A 12,535-nucleotide genomic window follows, 5' to 3' on the forward strand; every position below is an offset into this window, starting at 1 on the left:
GCTCACCTAAGAATTTACACACTGATAAAGCGCAGTGACATCTGAAACTTTATTTGAGAGGTGACCCAAAACTAACTGGAATCAAACAGTTGCATGTGAACCATTTGTAATTACACATTGTGCCACTAGGTGGTGTTAGTGTGGAGCCTCCCACATAGCTCAGTGAGCTAGTATCAGTCAGAGTTGAGTGGTTTGTTTCTGGTGCTTTGTCATTTGCATTCCTGTTCCCATCCTTTGGCATTTAATGATGTGGTTGACAGCGAGCAAAGAGTTTGTGAGACATTTTGTTTTCTGTTAGGGAAAACCACAGCAGAGACTATTGGGATGCTTTGGCAACCCTTAAATCATGCTGCTTCGCAGAAATGGCATGTTTGCAAGTGGTTTTCTCATTTCAAATCTGGCAACATACCAACTGGAAACCTGCTGCGCCACAGTTGTACTCGAATCTCGAGAAATGGTGAAAACAGTGCCACAATCAAATGAGCAATTGATGAAGATCATCAGTGAACCATTGACCAAATTTCTAAGGAAAGAAAGTGTCATGGAGCACAGTCCAGCAAATTTTAACTGAAGATTTGCACATGAGGTAGGTGTCTGCAAAATTTGTTCCTCGCTCTCTCACAGCTGACCAAAGAGAAAACCGCTTCAGTGTTTGCCACACCTTGAAGGGTGAAATGCAAATCTATCCAAATTTTCTTAAAATAATTGTGACTGTGAAATGAGAGTTGATGCTACAGGTGCGATCTGGAGTGAAGGCATCAAAGAAAGTGTGGAGCCTGTGGAAAACTCAAATATCACCACAACCCGAGAAAGTATGGCGAGTGTGGTCCAATGTGAAAACAACGTTGATCCGTGTTTTTTAAGTTGGTGGCGTTGTCCACAAGGAGTTCATTTATTCCTCCAACACACACAGTGAACCATCATTTTTACATCTACATCTACATTTATACTCCGCAAGCCACCCAACAGTGTGTGGCGGAGGGCACTTTACGTGCCACTGTCATTACCTCCCTTTTCTGTTCCAGTCGCGTATGGTTTGGGGGAAGAATGACTGCTGGAAAGCCTCCATGCGCACTCAAATCTCTCTAATTTTACATTCGTGATCTCCTTGGGAGGGAAGCAACATATTCGATACCTCATCCAGAAACGCACCCTCTCGAAACCTGAGCAGCAAGCTACACCGTGATGCAGAGAGCCTCTCTTGCAGAGTCTGCAACTTCAGTTTGCTAAATATCTCCGTAACGCTATCACGCTTACCAAATAACCCTGTGACGAAACGCGCCGCTCTTCTTTGCATCTTCTCTATCTCCTCTGTTAACCCGACTTGGTGCGGATCCCTCATTGATGAGCAATACTCAAGTATAGATCGAACGAGTGTTTTGTAAGCCACCTCCTTTGTTGATCGACTACGTTTTCTAAGGACTCTCCCAATGAATCTCAACCTAGCACCTGCCTTACCAACAATTAATTCTATATGATCGTTCCACTTTAAATCGTTCTGTACGCATACTCCCAGATATTTTACGGAAGTAACTGCTACCAGTGTTTGTTCTGCTATCATATAATCATACAATAAAGGCTCCTTCTTTCTATGTATCCGCATTACATTACATTTGTCTATGTTAAGAGTCAGTTGCCACTCCGTGCACCAAGTGCCTATCCACTGCAGATCTTCCTGCATTTCGCTACAATTTTCTAATGCTGCAACTTCTCTGTATACTACAGCATCATCCGCAAAAAGCTGCATGGAACTTCCGACACTATCTACTAGGTCCTTTATATATAATGTGAAAAGCAATGGTCCCATAACACTCCACTGTGGCACGCCAGAGGTTACTTTAATGTCTGTAGACGTCTCTCCATTGAGAACAACATGCTGTGTTCTGTTTGCTAAAAACTCTTCAATCCAGCCACACAGCTGGTCTGATATTCCGTAGGCTCTTACTTTATCAGGTGACAGTGCGGAACTGTATCGAACGCCTTCCGGAAGTCAAGGAAAATGGCATGTACCTGGAAGCCTGTATCTAATATTTTCTGGGTCTCATGAACAAATAAAGCGAGTTGGGTCTCACACGATCGCTGTTTCTGGAATCCATGTTGATTCCTACAGAGTAGATTCTGGGTTTCCAGAAATGACATGATACATGGGCAAAAAACATGTTCTAAAATTCTACAACAGATCAATGTCAGAGAAATAGGTCTGTGCTCTATTCCAATCATTTGGAACCTTCCGTTCCTCTAGAGACTTGCGGTACACGGCTGTTAGAAGGGGGGCAAGTTCTTTCGTGAACACTGTGTAGAATTGAATTGGTATCCTGTCAGGTCCAGTGGACTTTCCTCTGTTGAGTGATTTCAGTTGCTTTTCTATTCCTTTTCTATTCCTTGGACACTTATTTCAATGTCAGCCATTTTTTCGTTTGTGCGAGGATTTAGAGAAGGAACTGCAGTGCAGTCTTCCTCTGTGAAACAGCTTTGGATAAAGATGTTTAGTATTTCAGCTTTACGTGTGTCATCCTCTGTTTCAATGCCATCATCATCCCAGAGTGTCTGGATATGCTGTTTCGATCCACTTACTGATTTAACGTAAGACCAGAACTTCCTAGGATTTTCTGTCAAGTCGGTACACAGAATTTTACTTTCGAATTCACTGAACGCTTCACGCATAGCCCTCCTTACGCTAACTGTGACATCGTTTAGCTTCTGTTTGTCTGAGAGGTTTTGGCTGTGTATAAACTTGCAGTGAAGCTCTCTTTACTTTCGCAGTATTTTCCTAACTTTGTTGTTGAACCACGGTGGGTTTTTCCCATCCCTCACAGTTTTACTCGGCATGTACCTGTCTAAAACGCATTTTACGATTGCCTTGAACTTTTTCCATAAACACTCAACATTGTCAGTGTCAGAACAGAAATTTTCGTTTTGATCTGTTAGGTAGTCTGCCACAAAGATTACAAGAGAGTGTCTAACCAAAATGACCAGAACTGTGGAAAAATGGGAACTGGTTGCTTCACCACAACAATGCTCCAGCCCACACAGCTCTGATGGTCCCACAGTCTGTTGATAAAAACAACACAGTGCTTGTGCCTCATCCACCCTACTCACCTGATCAGGCTCTGTCTGACTTTCTTTTATTTGTACAGATGAAGTGAACTCTGCAAGGAAAGTGATTCAGTGATGTGGGTGACGTCAAAGAAAACGTGTTAACGGCTTCCAACAGCATCGTGCCACAAGAGTTCCAGAACTGTTTCTAGCAGCGACAAAAACATTGGGCCAAGTGCATCATTGCAAATGGAGGATACTTCGAAGGGGGCCTAAAGTACTGTAAATGTAGTGTTCAATAAAAATGCAGAATAAAAATTCCAGTTATTGAGCCCCCTCATAAACCTGCAATTCCTGACAGAAAGTAGTGACTGAGAGTTCAGGAAGTAACCCCAGAAACTCCCATAAAACACGTGACTGTCAATCTTGAGACATGCAGTAGCATGTAATTCCAAAAATGACCTAATTTGCCAATACCTCTTAGAATGCTTACTGCATTTATAACTGTGGTGTGCCGTGCTGTACTCTGCTGATGTGCAGAACCCCTCGAAGTCGATGTGGACAGCACTCCGTCAAAACTCGAACGTGCTGCAGTCTACACTGACTCGAACTGAAGGCCCCGATGTGGACTCCGCACTGACGTGACACTGTAACAGCGCGTACTTCACTACGACCTGATGCGGATTCCTCGATACGGCCTCCGACATCACCGAACGGCTAGTCCTCAAAATTTTGGTGTCACTCGTGCCCTCCAAGAAGTGCAGGACGTTGTCCTTCTTTTGTAAAGACAAGACAAGGGAATCATTTTCTGCGGGCTTGCTCACTGTCAAGTCCACGCTGTAGGCTGTGCCCTCATTTGTGACCGGGAAGGCCGTGTGCTGGTGGACTGCTGACTTGCTGAAAGTGAGGAATGATGAACTACGTTCTGTAAAACATTCTGTGTGACCATGTTTACCTCATTGCACCTCTGATTTCTAAAGGAGTACCCCTTACAGGCTCAGAATGGGACATTTCCCATTGACGTGTGGCTTCCTCCTAAGACACACGGGAGCCCCCGGTGTGGCGCAGATGTGGGACACTGGTGTCAATATGAAATATTTTAATCAAGTGTGTTTTATATGAGAACATGAGGGTTCATCTGGATCTCCCAAAGGACATACCCTCTATTATAAATAATAATGAGATGGTGTTTGTGTTTTAAGATTTTGTCTGGTGTCCAGAATTCTTCCTAAAATATTGGATGTGAGATTTTAATGTGTCAGAGTAGCTTGGTCACTGTAGTCATCCAGCCACAGTCACGTGTTACCTTTTAACTGTGTCTTCTCTGGTATTTTTTCCACCTTTTCATCTAATTGTCATGCTGTGTCTCGGGGTTTTATTACTGCCTTTTCTGAAGCTCACCTTATCGTGGTTACCTTTCAGTTCTTGTGGAGCAGTGCAACTTGTTTTTCCATATTATTGTCACTTCTTAAATACATTTTCATCATGCTCATTGGTAGATCATTAATGTAAGGGTGCTGATGACCTTGTTATTCAGTGTCCTCAGTCATAAATAATAATAATAATTATTATTATTATTATTATTATTATCATCATCATCATCTCCGTCTTGCCAAACTGTGCACGCTCACTTCAGCTGTGTGTGACACATCACACTCTAATACACCAATCGAGCGTTTTTCCACCTATGTTTCTAGCCTCACATCTGAGGGGCTCAGAAATTTGAGTGATTTAGTAACACTTATTTCATGGTATACCAGGATTTTATCTGCTTCATTTGTAGCATTGTATGACAGACGAATCACCCTCAGTGTGTCAGGGACCACTGTCCTGTTGTAGGCCAAGGCAAGCTGGACATTAGGCTGCCTGCACTCGTAATGGTGGATAACAGCTTGCCCCAACCTCCTCTATGATGCTGAGCGGGTCCCAATTCTATGGAACATACAAATGGAAAAACAGTGCACATGAAAGATATACCTAAGGCCCACGACAGTCGGATTAAAAATATTAGTCTCTCTACATGTAAGCACGATGGTACGTGTTTTGCTTACATCTCAGTGTAACTGATCATCTCTCTCTCTCTCTCTCTCTCTCTCTCTCTCTCTCTCTCTCTGTCTCTGTCTCTATGTATATCCCATATCTGCATTAAATTATCATCACAATGGATTGTAAATCACGAGACTGCATCAAAAATACAGCAAGATAATATGAAAGTTTCATTACATCTTCAAAGCATAAAAATGCTTAGGAATATCCATGCATTTTGACAGTGCTGATTGAGGATGATGCAGGATATATGAGATTTCCATTAGTAAGATATGGGTGGAACGACAATTAAAAATTGTCTCAAACCATTACTTTGAGAAGTGTTTGAGAGAGGTGCTACTTAAAAGGAGATAGGAAAGTAGAATTTAACACTAACCTGATACTTCTCTTTCAACCAACTTTGAAACTTCTGCCATCGGCTGTGGGGAGCTGGTCACCCTGTCGCAGCAGCCTCCCATTCTCCAGGCTTCCAGGGGTCCCGGCAGATCTGCTCGACGTCGGCATCCGGCAGGCGCGAGCGGCAGTGCTGAGAGGCCGGTGCCGTACACTCTGCCACGTCATCCATTGTCAAACCTTGAACCCACTGGTCTTCACGCACCTCCTTAACGAGAGGGAGCCTGTGTGTCTGCAGCTGCCAGTAGTTTTGCCACATTTCCCTTGCCCTCTGGGACCTCGTTCACGTACACTTAGCAGAGAAAGTGGTGCGTAGTGTCCAATATGTGGACACAACCACTGGCAGCTTCTGCAGTGTCGTGCTGCAGCAGCATAGCTGCAAAGACGGGGCTCCTGGCTCCCAGTATTACACTGTGTGCCTTCATCTTGTAGTCTCTGGTAGCCCTCCGAGGCACAGGGCATAAAATCACCAAATTTCAGGTGGAAACTGTTTAAATTAAATGCACAATAAGGAAATGAAAATAACAATTTATTATTTTTTCATACAGTAGAATGTATGGAAGTGAAACTTGGACGATAAATAGTTTAGACAAGAAGAGAATAGAAGCTTTCGAAATGTGGTGCTACAGAAGAATGCTGAAGATTAGATGGGTAGATCATGTAAGTAATGAGGAGGTGTTGAATAGGATTGGGGAGAAGAGCAGTTTGTGGCACAACTTGACTAGAAGAAGGGATCGGTTGGTAGGACATGTTCTGAGGCATCAAGGGATCACCAATTTAGTATTGGAGGGCAGCGTGGAGGGTAAAAATCGTAGAGGGAGACCAAGAGATGAATACATCAAGCAGATTCAGAAGCATGTAGGTTGCAGTGGGTACTGGGAGATGAAGAGGTTTGCACGGGATAGAGTAGCGTGGAGAGCTGCATCAAACCAGTCTCTGGACTGAAGACCACAACAGTAGAATGCTTGGTAGGGGGTGGCTATGTTTGAAGCCACTGTGGCAAATCTTAGAAACATACACAACGCATAAAAAGCACACAATGTGCCCTGCATAGATTCAAAATAGCTAGTTATGGAAAGGAATGAAAGCAGTCCTGCCAGCTGACAAGCTTGAGTATACATCATATTTTACAACTCCATCATGATCTATGAAGGGTTTTTCCGTACCCCATATGCACATTTTGGAGACACATACTGTGGCATGTGTTTTGCTTCCACTTTCTATTTTCTGTGGTCACGTATGGTTTGTGTCTCTCAGGGTGTGGGGTATTACGTGATGAACCTGGTGAGTCTGTCACATTTCTGGTATGTACTAAACCAGCTACAACATTCCTTCTAAAATTTTATACTTGTAAACTTCTACCAGTGTACATCACAACTGATACATCAACAAAATACCAAACCAGTACGGCCAAGACCTTCTTGCTTTTCTATCAGTTGTATGTTGTCTGTCAAAGCATCCTGTTATTTCACGACAGGCCTCAGCAGTGTTAGGGTTATGCTGCCATCAGCCTCCTTCCTCATCATAACAGGAAGACCACCTGGAGAATTGATAGAAGTTAAAAAAAATTGTCCTTTCATTTTTATACAGGGTATTCCTTCACTCCTTACTGACCACTCAAATTCCACTCTACAGAGTTCTTTATCGTGTTTCGTTTGTGCCAAACCTTTGCGATCACACCTGAAGGTACCGCAACTGTGTATCCCACATTGTTTCAGCTTTTCTGCTAATGGCAGACTTGCGAAGTAGTTACCAAAATCGTACAGTAACCTTTCCCTTCTAGACCCTCACACAAGTACAACTCTTTGTCCTAAATTAACCTCAGCTGTATCAATTTTCCCAGTGCACACTTGAAAATCGCAAACAAATCCTAATTTATTGGTAAGAAGCCGTATCAAATATCCTCTTCTGATGGTTTTCTTGGGCATGTATTGTTAACAAGATGGTGTCTTTTAATGTCACCATGCATTCACCAACTGCTTGACTTTTGGTGGGGCATAGTTCTCTGAAGTTTTACTTAGTATGTCAAGCATAGGTATTATCTTATAAAGCTTACTGTAATTTGGAGACTCCTTTTGTGGCATCATGTTGTTGTTTTTCAAATGAATGTGCGGTAGTAGCCCTCCAAACCTATTTAGGGAGATTAGTGAACTTGCACAATTGTTCTTTAACTCCCTACAGCAAGACCAACTGTCGTGGTAGAGGTTTTTTTTTTCGTTGCTAGAAAAACAAATATTTTGTCTTTGGTTACAGGTTGAAACGGTTTGGCTTTTTGAGTGGCATACATGCTAATTTGAAATGTTACATGTTCAATCAAATCATCACAAAAAAACTGAAAATAAATTATGTGGTGCCATTTTGTTACTTCATCTTTAAATTTGCCCTTTTTTCCACCAACATACTCACTGAAGTCAGGGCACTTTATACTACCACAACAAATTTTACTCCATGTATTAGTGGCAAGAAAAGACAAACACAAATTATCATCACTGTTAAGTCTATAATCACTTTCACTATCAGAAATTATTAGGCCTCCCGTGATTTTGAGAGGTGGCTTCTCAAAGCCACTTTCTTCAATAGTTATGTCCAGAACAGCATTAGGATTGGCATAAAGGTCACTTTCATCAATTCTGATTAGGTTTCAGATGTAACATCATCCAAAATGTCTAAACTTTGTTTAAATTTAATGTTCCAAAAGTAGACTAACAAACTAGCACACTGGAACATTATGGGTAACCTTATATAATTTCAGTACATTCATTTCCTATATGTTGAATCTGCATCAAAAAGTGTTAGCCAAAGTATGGCTGCCTATAATCTTTTCACCAATGTAACCAGTGAATTAAGTAGTCATGGTGCTCACTAATACAATACCAGAAGAAATTCTTACATGCAGTGTTGTGAAATGGGTTGACATTCATTTTCAGCAACTGGGTCTGAACCCTAGACAGATACTTAAATATGTTTTCCATTAGCCACTTGTAAATCAAACAGCTTGCACAGTACATTTTTTGATCAATTTGGAACTTCACCAAATGACATTCTAAATTTAAATGTAGTGTGCAATATCTAGTCAGTCTCCATTCACAACAAATGTTGTATGCAAGGCAATAGTTGTTTTCTCCATCTTTGTGACAAATGTGAGACTAATATTTTTTCCAACTGTTTTGTTCCATGTTGCACAAAATGAAACTATTTACCATTACTAAAAGTCTTAGAGAGCTGGAAAGGTGGCTTTCGCTTACAGTAAGAACTTCTGTCACTATTTTACTTGCAACATTGCGCCTTGTGAATACCTACTCACTGGTTTACCAAACAGGAGTTTTCCTTACACAATGCCAATTAATGTCTGTAACCAGTAACTAGAGTACACACTTCTCCAGTGGTGCAACCTTTGCCACACATGGCAGCAATCTGCAGAGCCGTCTGCCCGTTGCCATCTCACGCGTCCTTGTCTGCACCGTAGAACGTTAGTCTCATTGTGGCAGCCTGTCTGTCATATCCTGCCACTACACAGAGGGGCACCTGCTGCCAGTTGTTCCACACATTAACATCGGCACCTGACTCCGGCAGGCAGTTTGCAGCCACGATGTCGTCACACCTCGCTGCCCTGCCCTGTTTAGCGTGGTGCAGCCATTTTCACACTGGCTGTCGACATGTATTCCTTGCCCGGGGTCCAAATACTTTTGTCAAGTTTCTGTTCTCAGCAGTTTGCTGAATCCACTTCTTGGTGATGTGCTCCTTTGCAGCTCTGTTGCAATTGTAGAGGCTTATTATTTTCCACAGAAATTCATTGCCACAGTAGAAAATGATAAAATCATTAGCTACCCCGGTTGAATGGTATAAACACAGTCGATTAGTGAGCAGTGTGTAAGGCTTGACAACTTGTTCCAGTGTGGAGAAGGAGATTTTGAGGTTACACACAATTACTTGACGACGTTTTTAGAACTGAAAGTACCATCAGAGGGTGATGTTCAACGTCAGATCTGACGTCATAAGCGCACACCCTGCAAATTCCTCTGTTCGAGGTTACTTCCCCTTACCCAGAAAACTAATTTTTGGTATGCAAAGTCTTTAGGACACTTCCTTTAACATTAATGTTCAGAATTTCAAGTTGAACTATGGCCTCTGGTATAGATGTGTAAACAGGGATTTGCATATGACTTTATGTGAATAAACCAAATTTTCATTTAAATACTTAACTTTGTTCAATAAAACCATCTATGAACTCTACATATAATAATTCTGTTGGTGGTGAAATTCTATTTAATGAGTAATTGTATATTCAGTGTTTCTGCCTCACCTATGAATTTTCAGTGATGAAGCAGAGTCACAACTTAAACTTTATTTACAAGAAACCCAAAAACAACCGGAATGAGGTGTTTGAATGTGCATGCTTTGTAATTACACGTTGTGCTGCCAGGTGATGTTGGTTTGGGGCCTCCCACACGGCTCAGTAAGCTGTCAGCAGTCGGAATTGAGTGGTTTGTTTCTGGTGCTATGTTGGTGCATTCCTGTTCCCACCCTTTGGCGTTTAATGATGTGGCCAACAAGATGCAGGAGAGTCTGTGTGAAATTTTGTTTTCTATTGGGGAAAACCGCAGTCGAGACTATCGGGATGCTTCGGCAAGCCTTTAACGGTGCTACTTTGGGGAAATCGCAGATCTAAGAGTAGTTTTCTCATTTCAAATCTGACAGCACATCAACTGAAGATATTCCATGCCACGGTTGTCCTTGTGACAGGAAGAAATGACAAAAACATTGCCTAAATCAAATGTGCAGTTGATGAAGATCATGGAAGGACCATTGACCAAATTTATGAGAAAACAAGTGTCACAGAGCACATCCAGCAAATTTTAACCGGAAATATCCATGTGAGATGGGTGTATGCAAAATTTGGTCCTCACTTGCTCACAAATGACCAAAGAGAGTAGTGCGAATGTTTGCCGCAGCTCAAAGAGCGAAGTGCAAAACAGTCCAAATTTTCTTAAAATAATTGTGACTGGGGATTAGGATTGTGTACGATCCAGAGCCAAAGCGAGCTTGGAGCCAGTGGAAAACTCAAATGTCACCGTGACCCAAAAAGCACATAGTGTGATCCAATGTGAAAACAGTTGTTTCATGTTTTGATGTCAAAGCTTATCCACATGCATTTCATTTGTCCAGGATAAACAGGGAACCAACATTTTTATCTGGATGTGTTACAAAGACAGCAAGAGAATATGTGACAAAAACGACCAGAATGGTGCAGAAATTGGAACTGGTTACTCCACCACAACAATGCTCAAGCCCACATCGCTCTGACGGTCCGACAGTTCGTGGCAAAAAACAACACAGTGCTTGTGCCTCGTCCACCTGCTCACCGCAACTTGCTCTGTGTGACTTGTTTTGTTTCCTCAGATAAAGCAAACTCTGAAAGGAAAGCTATTCATTAATGTGGATGGCACCAAAGAAATCCGCTGACTGCTTTGAAGATCACAAAAGCACTGCAACAAGTGCAAAATAAAAATTGTGGTTAATTTTTGAGTCCCTCCTCTTAAGCTCACGTATCCTGTCACAAAGCAGTGACTGAAAATTCGGTGACTCAAGTACAAAACATCGGCATTGATCCTGAGACAGGTCATCGCATGTGATTCCACAAGTCTGGAATGGAGTCGACCAAATTTGCCGGTCCTTTCGAGAATGCTCACTGTACTTACAACTGAGGTGTGCCGTGGTGTACTCTGCTGATTGGCAGGCCCTCTCAAAGCTGATGTGGACAGCACTCTATGAAAACTCACAGGTGTTGGAATCTACACCCACCGTGCCCTGATGCAGACTCCGACGGGACACGATGCTGAGATATTGCTTGTCCTACCACCAACTTGATGCCGAGACCGAAAAAGGCCTCCACTGAGACTGAACGGCTCGTCTTCAAAATTTTGTCTGTCCTGTACGCCCTGCGAGGAGTGCAGGACACTCTCCTTCTCCTGTAAATGCAAAACAAGAGAATCATTTTCTACCACATTCCAGGACGTAGGGATTTGGTAAAATGAACTGGCTGATGTTGCTGCCGAGGAGGCTTGCTCCCTTCCACCTCCTGCTCACTGTAAAGTGAGGCTGTCCCCTCATTTGTGACCAGGAAGGCTGTGTGTTGATAGAACATTCAGTTGCTGAAAGTGAGGAATAATGAACTACGTTCTGTAAAACTTTCAGTGCGACGGTGGTTTACCTCTTCCACCTGTGACAGTCTGAAGTTGAAGGCCTTACAGGGCTCACAGTGGAACACAGTCCACTGACACGGGGCTTCCTCTTATGGTGTGAGGGAGCCCCAAGTATGTCACAGATGTGGGAGACAGGTATCAGTATGACATATTTTAATTGAGTGTTTCTTATATGGAGACCTGAGGGTTGGTCTGGATCTTCCACAGGACGTGTCCTCTATTATAACTGATAATGAGGCGAGCGTAGTTTATGTTTTAAGATTTTTGTCTGGTGTCCAGAATTCATCACCAAATATTGGATGTGAGATTTTAATGTGCCACAGAATGGCTTGGAAACTTATAACCAATAAGTAGTCATCCAGTGACAGCCATCTGTTCCCTTTTTAACTGTGTCCTTATTGGTATTTTAGCTACAATTTCATCTAGTTGTCACGCTGCGTCTTGTCGGGATTTTGTTACGGGCTTTTCTGAGCCTCATCTTATCGTGGAGTGAAAGTAGGTTTTCCATTTTCTCGTCATTTATTAAATGCGTTTTCACCGTGCTCATCGGTATAACGTTAGCGCGAGGGTGCCGATATCCTTGTCGTTCAGTGTCCTCAGTCACAAATTGTCACTGTTGTCGTCGTATCGTTACATTGCTGCCAAACACTGCCGATCGCCAGTTGCCAAATTAGAGACCACTGCATCCCAATAGTGAAGTGTGTCCCCTCCCCTGCCCCCCCTAACAAAAGAATCAAATCAAAAATCCTACATCCGTTTCTGATGTCAGTCACAAAATAACTCGCCCTTACTACTAAAAACACACTTCAGCTGTCTGTGTGAAGTCACACTGTAATATGCCAATCATGCGTTTTCCA

Source organism: Schistocerca piceifrons, chromosome 11 (genome assembly GCF_021461385.2).
Source record: "Schistocerca piceifrons isolate TAMUIC-IGC-003096 chromosome 11, iqSchPice1.1, whole genome shotgun sequence".
NCBI classification, from domain to species: Eukaryota; Metazoa; Arthropoda; class Insecta; order Orthoptera; family Acrididae; genus Schistocerca; species Schistocerca piceifrons.